This window comes from Saimiri boliviensis, chromosome 4 (genome assembly GCF_048565385.1).
Source record: "Saimiri boliviensis isolate mSaiBol1 chromosome 4, mSaiBol1.pri, whole genome shotgun sequence".
NCBI lineage: Eukaryota > Metazoa > Chordata > Mammalia > Primates > Cebidae > Saimiri > Saimiri boliviensis.
The window spans coordinates 4,680,518-4,695,565 of NC_133452.1; the positions used below are offsets into that span (position 1 = coordinate 4,680,518).

The window sequence follows — 15,048 nt, forward strand, 5'->3', positions numbered from 1 at the left end:
TATCAGTAGTCTCCAACCTACTGACCTCAAACAGCCACAGCCAATGCCTTTATCTCCCATCATGATCCTCTTACAGCCACTAATCTGTTTTTTCAGTTCTCCACCTCAATAGTTTTGTTATTTCAGGAACGCTATTTAAATGATCATACACTATGTGGTCTTTTGAGATTGGGTTTCTTTACTCAGCATAATTCTCTGGAGAGTAATCCAAGGTATGTGTTTTTTGCTGAGTACTATTACTATTTCATGGTGTGGACATACCAGTTTGTTTACCCATTCACCCGTTGAAAGATATCTGGGTTATTTCCAATGTTATTATTATTATTATTATTATTATAATTATTACAAGGAATGCTGCTATGAATATTTGTGTACAGGTTTCTACATAAACATCAGCCTTTATTTCTCTGGCATAGCTGTTTAGGGGTGGAATTACTGGATCTTGGGTAAGTGCATGTTTTGTTTTGTAAGAAACTGTTTTCCAGAGTGGCTGTACCATTTTACATCCCCACCAGCAATGTACAAGCGATCTTGTTTCTCTACACCCCACCAGCATTTGGTGTTATTGTTAGTGCTTTTTATTTTTTGTATTGTGACAGGGTTATTGTGATATCTCTTTGAGGCTTTAATTGGCATTTTCTAATGGCCGATGGTGCCAAAGGTCTTCTGATGTGCTTACTTGCCGTCTCTGTGTCTTCTTCAGTGAAGTGACTGTTTCTGTCTTTGTCTCATTTTGTTTTTCTCTTGAACTTTGAGAATTCTCTATAGGGTCTAGATATAAGGCCTTGATGGATATGAGATGGGCCGGCATTTCCTCTCAGTCTGTAGCTTGCCTGTTCTGTTTCTTCAGAGGTTTTTCCACAGCACATGTTTTTAATTTTGATGTGGTCCAGCTTATCAATATTCTCTTTAATGAGTCATCCCTTTGGTGTCCAGTGTACAAACTGTCCCTGGCCCTAGACCCCAAAGATCTTCTCCTATGCTTTCTTCTAAATGTTTTCTAGTAACTTTTATGTTTTACATTTAAGTTTGTGATCCATTTTGAGTTAATTTTTGTATAAAATGTGAGGGTTTGGTTGAGGTCCTTTTTGCATAAGGATGCTCAGATAGGATTTTTGTTTCACAGGAATCTTTGTCCCTTTACTACAGGATGCTAGCCCACCCCTGCCCCACCGCTAGTATTCTCTGGTGCTCATAGTGCTATGGAACACCCTCTATCCAACATGGAAACCGTGATTTGTACCACAGACAGAGGTCCTCTATCCAACATGATAACCACGAATTATGCACACAGAGGGAGATGTTCTATCTAACATGGAAACCATGAATTGTACACACAGAGGGAGATTTTCTCTCTGACATGGAAATCGTGAATTGTATCACAGAGGGAGATCTTCTATCTAACACAGAAACTATGAATTGTACCACAGAGGGAGATCTTCTGTCCAACGTGGAAACCATGAATTGTACCACAGAAGAAGATCTTCTATCCAACATGGAAACAATGAGTTGTATACACAGAGGGAGATCTTCTATCCAATCTGGATGTTCATTATGGAATAGCATACATTGTATCTAGAACCAGTTAAGGTTTTGTCGTGGTATTATTGTTGTTGTTTTAGAGGTGAGGTCTTGCTATGTTGCCCAGGCTGGTCTTGATCTCCTAGCCTTAAGCAATCCTCCTGTCTTGGCTTCCCAAAGTGTTGGGATTACACGTGAGCTGCTCTTATTCTTTCTAAAGCTCTAGTTTGAGAACTAAAAATCACTTTCAAGGGTAGATTGCATTTTATATTTTCTCTGAAAAATGAATTGGCATAAATTTCCAGTTAAATTTGTGCAATTAAAAAAACAGTTAATTTTAAAGTGGTAATAATCATATACTAGGAATACAATCCCAAATTGTATAACTGTTTCCTGAGTGTCTTCCCATATTCACTAGGAAAATTGTGTAAAAGCATCCTAAACAGCAACAGATCTTCTTGTGAAGAAGGCTGCCAGTCCAAACACTCCTTACAAAGGACTCACATGCTCTGACTGTTCCATCACCTCCACAGCCAGGAGCCTTCTCTGGCTGTCACCGAACTAAGGAGGGGGCACCACAATGGCCCAACCCATCTTGGCATTGCTCATGGTCCTGTCTTAAAAATATTTATGAGCAGACCTATCTACATATTGACGATGCTATCAATGGTACACATATCTCTCTAGCAGGACTTTGCCACCTGTCACGATGTGGTCACTGCTCTGAACATCTGGAATAGGCTTAGTTCTCTTTCTAGCAGACACGAACAATTTTGCCTTAAGAAATTGTCTGTACTTTGAAAGTCTATTTTCCAGGGATGGTTGTGCTCAGCATTGGTCAGTAACTAAGTTGATAAAAGCAAGCCCTTTACTTTTGTGTTTTGTCCCACCATGTAAAAAGACACATGAGTTTGTGACATCCTAATTAGGAGCGAAAGCCATTTTTGTTTGCATTGTTTATGCTCCCATCTCACAGAGCTTTAGCAAAGCATTCTGGTTTCCTTGCTCCACCTTGGAGAGCTTTGTTAACAGTACCCATTTCAGTGGGTTAGGGTGTTATCTTATTTTGCTTTCTAGAAGGTATCTGCTTTGACCTACGTTAATCTCAGAGCTTGGAGGTAAAATCATTCTCTATGTAGTCTTTGTGATTCGCTGGGATCCTGGCTTCACAAAATGAGATCATGGAGGGGAGGGAAGCCCCGGAAGGTGGCGTAGACTCTCTTTGCATAGAACCCTGACAGAAACCCTTTTGTTAGCCACTCTGTAGACTCAGCCAAATGTTTTCCAGATTGAGAAAACATTTGTGAGCAGACCTATCTACATATTGACAGCGCTGTCCTTCTCTTTCCTACTCTGACTCACGTGCGGAGCTCACGGGAGTGGTCTGGGTTACTTAAGGTTAACCTTTACATCCTCATAACCTCCCACATGCTTTCTCAGAATGCCACCCTGAGTTTTGTTACTATTAAAAACTAGGGTCATTGTTTGACCAGTTGGAGAGCAAACAGATTGTCCTAGTTTTTCTGAAAAAAGGAAATGAGTCACTTTACATACGAATATCTCAACTACCAAAATATTAAACAGCCCTTTGGTTATTGTTTTGCTTCTTAATTTTAAGATATGCAGCCTCAGCCAAGTAGCACCCACAAGAGCCATCTGCTGCGCACCTCAGCTGTGTGTGGACGGCTTTGTCTATGAGGAACTGAGGGCAAGGGAAGGTCTGGCTTTGACAAGGTGACCCTGCCCACCCATTACACTGAGTGCAGCCGAGGGTTGGGGTGGCCACAGGAGTCCTGCTGTCTTGGAGCACTCGGATGGCAATCAAGACCAAACTTCCTCAGCAGTATTGGAAAGTTGTATTTTTTCTTTATCTCAGCCGATGGCGATTCCGTGTTTTTCACTGCACGGCCCAAAACTCTTGAAGTTATCTTTGACTCCTTACTTTCTCTCACATGCAATGTCTGATCTATTCAGAAAATCCTATGGCCCCAGTAATCTTCGGACTGTATCTAGAATCCTCTTACGTCTCACTATTCACGGCTACCTAGCCTGATCCTCCCACAGACCTCACGCGCCGGGCTCGCTCCTCTCAACCGGCTGACAGTTCTGCCCTGCAGCCTAATTCCAGCAGTGCAAGAGCGATCTACTCATGACATTAGTTGGATTTCACCTGCATGGTGCTGCGTGGTGCACCCTGCCTCTCTGCACCACGTCCTGCAATTCTTCCCTGGGCTCACTGTGATGGCAGAGAGTTACCATGCTCATCCTGGAATGCACCAACCCCTCTGTCATTGCAGGCCATTGCATAGGCTCTTTCCCTTACCTGGAACCGCCTCTTTCCAGGTATCACTGCCTTACCCCTTTCAATCTGCGCCCAAATGCTCCCCTTCTCCATGAGCTTAGCTGGCCCAGCCTGTGTAAATGTCAGCCTGTATCCCCAGCGCTCCTGGTCTCCCTTCTCCTGTTCTTTTATCCATAGCATGTACCATCTTCTAACACAGCAAGTGATTCTAAAATTTAAGACATTATTGTTTATTATCTGGTCTTACTCTCAGCCTCTAGAAAGTGAGTTCCACAAGGACAGGGATCATTGTCTTTTTTGTTCCCTGATGTCCCTGAGTATGTGTTTGATAAATATTTCTTGAATACATAAACTACCACCAACAACAGGTTGTTTTCTCTGTTCCCTTCAAACTGGCTATCTAGGATACACATTCCTCCTAAGTGAAGTCTGTTTCCATGCAGTCTACTGACAGCTGAAACCTAGTGACCCTGGCTTTGCACTCCCATTTGTTGGAGATAATCCACAACACAGTCAGGGGTATGACTGGCGCTGGGGAAATTCGTAATCCCATGCCACTTTGATACACAGACCTGAAGGTCGGCAGGTGGGTCATTCAGCCCTTCCATCCCTCAGCAAGCTCCTTCTGTTTCTGGGGACTGGGTGCACGTCAGGAGGAGTCAAGACCTTTGGAGCCATGATAAAATGATTCTTTACAGTATTTCCACATTTTTGTGAGCACTTAAGATTCTTTCCTCCAAACAAATTTTGGATGAGATCACACAGAGATCAGAGAGGGTGGTATTTGTGTCATAATAATGAACGTATTTTACTACTGTTTATTGAGTATCCACTGTGGTCCAGGCACAAGTAATGGAGATACAGTGGTAGAAGATAAAATCTCTAACCCATGGAATATAGTCTAGTGTGCTATTCAGAGGGAAGAAAGTAAATGAACTAACAAATAATAGCATTTCAGAAAAAAAAATGGAAAGATCCAGGTAGAAAGATACTAAGGAGGTATGGGCAACATAAAGAAGCAGTGAAAATATCACATTTTTCTTATCAGTTTCAAAATAGAAGAGTTAAGTATGGCTCATTGCTGACTTTTAATATTTGTCCTGAAATGTATAGTAAGCAGGTAGGGGTGTGTGTGCGTGTGCATGTGTGTGTGTGTGTGTGTGTAAGCCCATGCTTGGAAGATAAGCATCTTGATTGTCACTCAAAATATTTATGTCACAGTATAAGACCAATGAGTATAAGACGAAGAATGAGACTCATTCTTCAAGATAACTGGATCCTTTTTGCCACATCATATTTCTTTCTCCAGATTAACAAAGTGCTACCCATGTAGAAGATGATCACTTCAAATTTTTGAAAGAAGGAATAAGGGCAAGAACTCCTGAGTGAAGGTAGATAAAGTATAGTTTTGTAAAGTGGATAATACACTAAATGAATGTCTTTGATCATGCTTTGTAGTTTTGATCAGGGTTCTGTACAGGACCAGCAGAAAGTTTTTAGTAATTATGGGCCATACAGTTTCCACTGTAAATACTCAGCTCTCCACTTTAGTGCAAAAGCAACCACAGAAATATATATCAAAAAAAAAAACTGGACCAGATAAGTGGCTGCATTGAATACAACTTTCTTAATAAAACAGGCAGTAAGGAAGCAGTAGTTTGCTGACTATTCTAGAGTACTGTAGGGATTTAGGGTGACTAGAATGTGTCTAACGATATGAAATGGCATAAGCCATATCCTCAAAAACTCAGAGACTCTAAGGAACATGAAGGGGGGCACCAGTGAGGTATCCTCATTAACAGAATGCATCTGAAAATGACCACAAAGGGCACGCTCTGCTCTGTGTGACTTCTACTGGAGCTTTATATTTGCTTTTATGTACACAATAAAGTTCAGAGAAAGTTGGAAAGATCAAAATAAAGAGCAACTAAATAAATATAGCTCTTAAAACAGGATTGCAAAAGATAAGTTAATATGGTTTGCTTGGGTTGGCAAACTGCAGACAGCAGGCTCATCCAGGCCACAGCCTGTTTCTGCACAGGCCACAAACTCAGAATGGTCTTTATATACTCAAAGGGCTGTAAATAGAAAAAGAAAGGCAAGGAGAAAGAGGAGGAAGAACAAGAACAGGAAGGAGGATACAGCAGAGACTTTGTGTTTTGTGTAAAGCCTAAACGATTCACTACTTGGCCTTAACAGAAAAAGTTTGCTGACCCTGGTCTAGAGAGTGGAAAGATCAGGCTGATAGGAGAAATGTGGTCTGTGGAATACCAAGACTTGCTATTAACTAAGCCACAAGGTTATCCCCAGGTGGAGGTGGGCTGGGGCAGCTTAGGCCTGAGTACGTAGGCATATGACATGTAGTGCCTGCATGCCTGGTCCCTACGTGGTGGGCTCCATGAGGCCACACAGGGTGCCCTGGCCAAAGAGACAGTGCATACATTTCTATTTCTGGTGGGCAGACATCATATTTGTAACGGGAAATGGTGGCAGGACAAAGACCTGGTGGTCCACTTGCCATCTCAGAAGAATTCCTTGAAGGCATCAGAGCAGCTTAGCTTATTGATGAAGACAAATGGAAGAGAAAGATTTAATCATGACATAGGTAAATAGGGAAGATTCTCTACACTTACTCAAGAATAGAATGAGCTTTTACACCCTGACAATGTACTGAGTCTGTGGGTGCAAAGTCCTCCCCAGAAAAATGTGATTTGCATTTATGCTTTTGCCATTTGGTGAGAGCAGATTTCCCATCATCTGCCATTACAAACAGTTCTCCGCAGCTCATCACCAGGTCACAAACACATCCGCAAAGACTGTCTGAAAGTCTGTGTCATTTGCTAGCAGTATTAACTTTCCAGGGGTCCACACTGACACCCTCACGAGGCAGAGGGCTTCACCTCCTCCTGCTTCAGAGGTGAAAGCTGTGCAGGAGAAATGAGGTCTGCTTGGGCATTTTTCTTGGAAACGTGTTTCTGATATTTGAAAACACAGCCAAATTGGTTTCAAGAATGTAAATAAATGTGCTTTATGTGCCATTATAGGCACATATATAAAACGGCAATATCAAATTCTGTTTTCAAAAGGCAATAACTTCAGTAGAAAAATCAGTTTGTCTTTCAAGCAATTCTATGAAAATAGTTGTAAATCTCAGTTGAACTGTTGGCTGCTTAAATAATTATTGTTTGCAGAGAAGGATTTCTGGCACACCTTTACAACCATTTAAGTACCAGAAGCGTTAAATCTCAATTCCATATAAATTAAGTGATGGTTTACAGTATATTTTGCTTTGAAAATAAGGCAAGTATAATGTTAACTTTCTTTAAAGTCTGAAAATATGTATTTTATTTACATTACCCATATTTTCAAACACTGTTGATAATTTCAGAATACACTCTGGAGAGGGAGGGCGCCTATGAAAACTCTTTGTACTTTCCACTCAGTTTTACTGTGAACCTGGCTCTTAAAAAATAAAGTCTATTAAAACAAAATAAAAATGCATCCATGTTTTCTGTAACCTTCTAGAGAATTCTATACATGATGAGACCATTGTGGTCAAGAAATTCCTACAGTTTCTAAACGAGATATCAAATTTACTCTATTTTTTTTTAATCACCCTGGAATTGTTGAGTTACAGAATTACTTTCCCTTCTGGAATATTAAGAGAATTGATTTTAGTGGACATCCCGTATTTATCGACCATTTGTGGCACCACAGTGTCTGGGCAGCAGGCGGAACATGGGGGTCCAGGGCCCTGCACTCGGGGCCTCAGCAAGAAAAGAGGGAGTCAGAGGCCATCAAGTGTCACTGGCTCAGAGAACCCGTGAGGAGTTCTGGGATGCAGAAGAGGAGTTGGCGGCTAAGCTGGGCCTGCAGGATGGGGTGAGCTTGATGCAGGGGCATTGGGGAAAGCCTGGCCTGGGGTGCTCCTGGGGTCCGGACTCACCACTCCCCAGCCTCCAGTGGACTCCCCCGCACAAAGCACCAGGCTGCCTTTTTTTCCTCTTTTACTTTCTCTTTTGACCACTTTAGAGAGCTGGATAGTACATTCACCTGCCCTCGTCGAGGCCAACGTCTTTGCCCTAAATTTGCCCTGTTTCTGACTTAGAAGTAAGGGATCCATTGGGGCACCCCTGAGGAGCGGGCATTTGTGGGGTGCCTGGAGTGCACAATTTTCCCACCATTCTCTCTCCCTGGGTCTTTCCCTTACAGGATCCACCCCTGTCCAGCTTAGGTCCCATGTGTGCTGGATGATGGAGGTGATGTGCACCTTCTAGTTGGGATTGAGTCCTAACTGCTCTAAGTCAGCTGTGGCCACGCTGTTGATGCAGTGAGTCCAGTGTGGGCCTGTGGCTCAGCCCTGGCCTTGGAGCAGGATGAGATGTCCGCTGGGGGCACCTAGGGAAGGGTTTTCTTTAAAATGCAAAGAGGTTCAGGAGCAGTGAACCTCCCTCTTGCTCCCTGGGTCTGCGTGTGGGTGGGAGTGAGTGGATCTGGCAGTGCCTGCTCCATGTTGCCACCGTGGAAGGAAATCCAAAGAAATTTCAGAAAAGCTGACCTGGAGCTCTGACGTTTTTGAGCTTCTGAGAACCAATCCTGGAACTACCCAACCCCAACAGGTCTTAGGGGAAACGTGAAATTCCAGCGATTTAAACCACTTTTCATTGGGTATTCTGCTGACTCCAACTCAGAAAACCCCACCAACACAGGGCCTGGGCAACGGAGAGCATGCCCCATATGGCGGAGAGGGAGGTGGTCCACGGGGGTGACCGGAGGGCATGGTGTTTCATTTGCTCTAAAGACAATAAGGGGGCCCTTATCCCACAGAGCAAGTGTGACCGCTACATAAAAGAGATAGAATTGTTGGTCATTGCTGAAGACCAAAAGGAATCCATTTTTTGCTTTGTTTTCTTTATTTCTTTTTACAGTCTTTTGACCGGACCATGCAGCAGCACAATCAATCAATAGATGAAGTAAATGAAAGTTTAGTATGCATGTGGAGCTGACTCCGCGCGGGAGAAGGCGGCCAAGGAGATCGGCCGAGCTGTTCTCTTTGCGCCTCTGTGGTTAGGTCTGGTGCTGGTGTTGTCCCGTAAGGCACAGCAGCAATAAGGGCAGACCTTCAGTTCTGGTCCCTGATCTGGGTTCTTACTGATCCAGTTATAGCTGAGAAGAACCTGTGCAATCAAACTTGGAATTAGGTAGTGAAGTTTCATGATGCTGCAGACATTTTACCTTTTGGTACTGGCAGGTTTCACAGAAACATGTTTGGATCAACAGATTGCAAATTAGGAACTGGCATCCGTTCTGACAATCGCTGACAACGTTTTTAAAGAATATTGAAAATGGAATCATTAAACACTCCGAAATTAATGTTCCCATAGCAATGTTAATGCGGCCACCTTGTGCCAGTGCAATTACTCATTGATTGCTATTGTTCACATCTAAATTTAAAGTGCAGTATCTAGACCTAATGACACGGTTGCAGTTAGTATTTTGAGGAATACCTCCATATCAAAGTTTCTTTTCCTCGTGGATTCATAACACTTTAGACTCAGACTTTGGTTGTTTGAGAAGCATAACCAAAAATAAGAAGTAAAAGCAATAATAATTAAAATGACAAAGTTGATCCCACATTCAAATCCTGTAGTTTAGGTATCCTGAGTGATGTGTCAGAAAAAGCAGGGAATTAGAAAAGCCTTAAGGTGTGCACATACGTGGCCATAATTTTGTAGCAATTCTCTTGGCTCTTTGGAAAACAAAAGCAGAGGACCCCAGATCAAGGTCAAATGACACAGCCTTGTGTGGTTCTGATTTTGTGTACAATGCCTAGGGTTGCTCACTGAGTCTACTGGGTCTTTGTTGGCTCTTCTGGTCACTAGAAACAGACAGCATGGAAGGCAGTGATGTAGAGACCCAGCTCCACTCCTGGCCAGGGAGGAGCCTACACCCTTCCCCTGGTCTGCTGTGTTACTGCCTCCCTGATGTAGAGAGACTGTGGGCTGCATTGTGGCAGGTGACAGCAGGTGCAACAGCCTCCCCCTCCACACACTGTGTGGCCCTCCGTGATCTGTCACTGTTCATTATAGCATTCGTGTGGACTATGTGGTCTGTATCAGGTTTTAATATTTTATTATATTTTTTGGTCTTATGTTCAAGTTACTTATGTTCAGTTAAGAAATCATTACAATTTGAGGAAAGGGACCCTGTCACAGCCTTCTGTCACCTTGTCCCCCAGCACCAGCCTTGAACTTGTCCAATCTCATATTTGGACAGGGCCAGTGAGCCACGTCATCACACTTCTGGTTGTACACAGCAGTTGGATGGCACATTTTCCATTCATGAAAGAAAATTGGTTTGGTCACACTCTAATTGCACGTTCGCAAGTTGGAGCTCCACGCATGCTATTTGTTGCAAGCCCCCTTTGGGTTAATTACAAAGTGCCTAAATGCTATTTGATGATTTTGGAAGCAAAATATTCACAGGAAAGTGTTTCTGGGCCTTGAAACCGGCTGAGTAGCATCCCACCTTGTACATTTCACTTTTGCTCTAGAAACATCCTGTACCATATCTGTCACTCAAACAGACCAGTTGTGAGAGGAATTGGGAGATAACAGGGGACCAGAATCCCCTTTCTAAGGTTAAGTTTCTGGTCTTAAATGTACTTGAAGACACCTCATACTTCTGTCATTATCTCTTCCACACATCATGTGTGACATCTTCATTTATGAGATGGCAAAGTCACTGGAACATTGACAGAAGGAAACTGAAATGGGCAGATCTTCCTGCGTTTTAGCAACCACTCGGTTTTGGAAAGGAAGACTGCTCCAGGATGGTTCATCAATCTCACCCACTCTTGCCAGAGTGAGCCATTCTGTCTGAGTTGGTGACAACATCCCTGGACACTTCCGTTGGTCCCTCCCCTTCACAGCCTCATCCAGCTGTGGCGTGTTCCCCCAAGTGGTTGTGCCTTTGTTTCAGTGTCTGTTCTGCAGCTGGGAAAAGTCTCCATGGGATAATGTGAGGGGCAACTTGGCTGGGGTGTATCCATAAACCTTGTGAAGATGAATGATGTCATCACAGGCGAACCCCTGAATTATGTTTATGAAATGTGCTCACAACACCCAATGAACTGCACTTTGGTACATTAACCCTATACGTCTTGGAGGGCGACTTTAAGATGTGGGTGTACCCAGGGGGAAATGTCCGCGTGTCTTCTAAGTTAGTTTAGCTCATTGGTGACATCATAAGATCACCATCACCTAGGCAATGGAACGTGTTGCTGTGGGAACGGCAAGGCTGTATGATAACACAGCTTCAAAATGTTGACAGTTGGAAATGCTCCCTTTTTGCTGTACTGCAAGCCAAAGGAGGTGTATATGTAGGCAGTGGGTGTTTTGATTAAAATATTAGTATTTGAAGTTTGTTAATATAAATTGGAGACAAATGATTGTGACACTTAAGATATTTAGAATACTGAAATTTTTGGAAAAACATGATCCTTTAGCTGCTTTAAAGAAATCTTTATGTTCTGGAACTTGTGCAGGCCTCATGAAGTCAGAGTTGCCATGAGAAAGATATAAAGTCTCTTTGCGGAACTGCAGGAACCATATACCTGCTGGATGGCACATCTCCCAGCTGTGTGACCTTGACTTTGAGGCACTGATGACTGATCTATGCACATGTCCTTGCTGTGGCTCTTTCGGCCATCATCACCCGTCTCCTGGTTTCACTCCACAGGTCACTAAATCATGAGAGTCTCCTTTTAGGAAACTGTGACCCAAGCCGAATGCCATGTCCTCCCATGTGGGTGTGTTCATACATGCATAGATGTGTGTGTGTGTGAAGTCGGGTTTGTATACGCCAGTCCTGCATACTTGGATTTAAGCAACCTTGGACTAAAAATATTTTTTAGAAAATAACAATACAACAATGAAGGCAGGATGAAATTTCAAATATAGTGTGATAACTATTTACGTAGCATTTACATTGTGTTAGGTATTACAACTAATCTAGAGATGATTCAAAGTACACAGGACAATGTGTGTAGGCTATATGCAAACCCTACACCATTTTATAGCAAGGACTTGAACAACTGAGGATTTTGGTCTGTAGGAGGTCCTGGAACTCCCACAAACACTGAAGGATGAGTGTGTGTGTGTGTGTGTGTGTGTGTGTGTGCATACAAGTTGAGTGTCTCTTATTTAACATGCCTTGGACCAGAAATGTCTAGGATTTCAGATTCTTTTCAGATCTTAGAATATTTGCATATATATATAATGAGATGTCTTGAGGATGGGACCCAAGTCTAAATGCAACATTTATTTACCTTTCATATATATTTCATGAACATAGCCCGAGGTGGTGTTCTGTAATATTTTAGATAATCTTGCACACCCATCACTTGAGGTCAGGTGTGGAATTCTCTACTTACAGCATTGTAACAGTGCTCAAAATGTTTCTGATTTTAGAGCATTTGGGACTTTCAAATTAGAGATGTTCAACCTGTATATATACGTGCACATATTTACACAGGTGATTCTCGTTATTCGAGGTAGTTGTTTTGTAAAGTTGCCATGTACACTGAATTAGGCAATACTAAACAGTTGCTTGCACTGGACGTATAGGGTTAGCTTCCTGTGACCCTCTGCTCACATTTTTCTCCACTGAGTAATATATAGCCTTGTTTTTTGTGTATTTCAATTTAAAGGCATCTTAATTATCTTGTTGGTTCACTCACATCAAACTCACCACCAACAGCCTTAACGCTCAAGCTTGAACACAGTTCCTTCAACATCTGCTTTCTCCATAAGGCACATCACAGCAGTCTCATGATTTGTGACACCAGACAGCGCTTCAGCGCCATGCTTGGGGCCACTGCAGGTAGAAAAATCAACCATGAAAGCCACGAAAATGCACAAACGGTAGCACTGTGCAGACTGCAGGAAGGACACATTTACAGGACGGGCTGAAACAAGAAGGTGGTGTGTTGCCTCGTACACTGTCAGCTGGAAACACTCCCGTCGAGACTTGGACTCTTTCCCTCTCTGCACATGCTCAGAAACAAGCACAACACTCCGAGTGTTAACACAGGAGTCACAGATATGTTTCGTGAGTAGATGCCTTCACAGACATGAACCATAACTAGTGAGGTCGACTGAATGCCTGCATGCCTATGTATGTGTGTGTGTGCGTGCGTGTATGTGTGTGTGTGTAGATAGATGATAGATGGATAGATGATAGACAGAGAGATGATATAGACAGATGATAGATAAATTATAGATAGATGATAGAAAGATGACAGATGATTGACAGATGATAGATGATGGATAATAGAGATAGATGAATAGATAGATATAGATGGAAAGAGAGATGTGTATATATATATATATACACTTCCCTCTCTATATGTTCTTCATGTCCACCTGACGATCTGGTAATGAATGAAAGGTAAAGGGCAGTTGTCTCCCAGAGGAAAACACACACTTCCTGGCCCTGGAAAGCTTCCTTCCAACAGCACCCTGGAAATGTGTCCTCTTCAGGGCCTCTTGGGCATTGGCTCTGTGCTCCTCTGGTGCGCGTCTGCAGGTGCTTCAGTCCCTCGTGGGGGTAGGCCTGGAAGCGAGCCAAGGGTCTTGGACACAGAGATGTCTTGGAGGTAGTTCTTGGAACCTGGTGGGCCATCCATATCCATGGAATGACTAAAATGCAGAAATGCCGATTTCAGGGAATGGAAGTGGGGCAAGGCCTCGTGTTGAAGGATGTGCTACCCTTTTCAGTGGCTTATCCTTCTCTGTTTTAGTGACTGCCCTAGCTACAGTGTGGATGGGCGTTAATTGGATTAGCAGTGAGGAGTCACCCTTCAAGACTTGCCTGTATGACCAGATGAAAGTTGGGTTTCAAGTTCCTCATCACTGGAACGATATAGTTACATAATTTGTTTGGGGGAATTCTGTGGCTCTGATGTTCTTTATTTAAAATTTTTTTTAAATTTTGCAACTTTGAGAAACTCCTTTGGAGTTTTGTAACAACGTCTTTGCGTGCCATTTTAGGAATGCGGCCCTTTGTGTAACTACTCACAGAACAAGGCAGTACGTAGTTTCTAATGTTCTCCACTACTAGTATTAATAAAAAGCATTATTTTGGAGAAGTCTTTGTTGATTTCTCATGTTGATGTTTTGGATTTTTTAAAGTCATGATCATCGTTAAGTTGTATTATTAGGTTGGTGCAAAAGTAATGGCAAAAACCACAATTGCTTTTGCACCAAACTAAAAACAGCACTGTGATTCTTAGAAATTTTTTCACAGCATCAGGATTAGTTAGGCTGTTTTTTGTGTTGTTTTGTTTTTCATGCCTGTGAAGTATAGATTGTTAGCTGCCACTTGGGAGCATGGGCTGTGTGCTGGGCCCTCTATTAAATACTCACTACGCCAGTCCCTGTGCCTACCATCCCATTCCCATCGTACCTCTGATGGTGCATATCAGGATGTCCGCTGTTCAGATGCTGAAACCATGACTCAGAATAGCTGCGGTGAAGCTGAGCCGCAATTCAGACCCAGGTGGGCTTGATGCCAAAGCCAACGTTCATTCTCATTGGCTTTGCAAAGTGCAACACTCCAAATACACATCAGATTTTATTCACACGCTTTGGAAATTTTGTTTGCATTTTTAACTCCAGTTTAGTTATAGGATTTTATAGCATATTGAGGGTGGCGTGGAAATGGAGAAATTGAGGAAACAAATTCATTTTACTAGGAGCTAAAGCTGTACCCCCTTTGCAGAACTAAATTAGACTTAAAAGAAACTTGCTTTTAACACCCCAAGATGTTATTAAAAGCAACTTTCAAATATAGTTTTTATCCTGGCAGTATTGTTTTTAAACTGGCGTGGCACTATATATATGAGTTGCCTTGTGAATATTCCAAACAGAAAGCACTGTACCTAGCAGATTTGTCAGCAATTTATTTAGATGCAGTTTGACTATCTGATGAGCCATCACAACATTCCCATCTGTTCGTCAGGGAGGGAGGCGGAGTGTAAACAGACCCAGGCGCTGTTTTCTGACTGCCTGAGTTTTCTGGCCATCTTGTCTGCTTTGGCACCAGCATCCTATTAAATCACTAAAGACTCAGCACTCTCTTGAGTCCTGCTTACCGCTGGCCAGCCCCATCTGTATGTCTCTGCACCCAGATATGATTGCTCTATGTCATCACATTGTATTATT

At 42.7% G+C, this 15,048-nt stretch overlaps 1 protein-coding gene across 7 annotated transcripts in view; it reads left to right on the forward strand.

Moving 5' to 3' along the window:
• The window catches only part of PDE10A (phosphodiesterase 10A), a 656,074-nt gene that overhangs the window by 66,606 nt on the left and 574,420 nt on the right, over positions 1–15,048 (forward strand). The gene's annotated exons all lie outside the window — the stretch shown is intronic.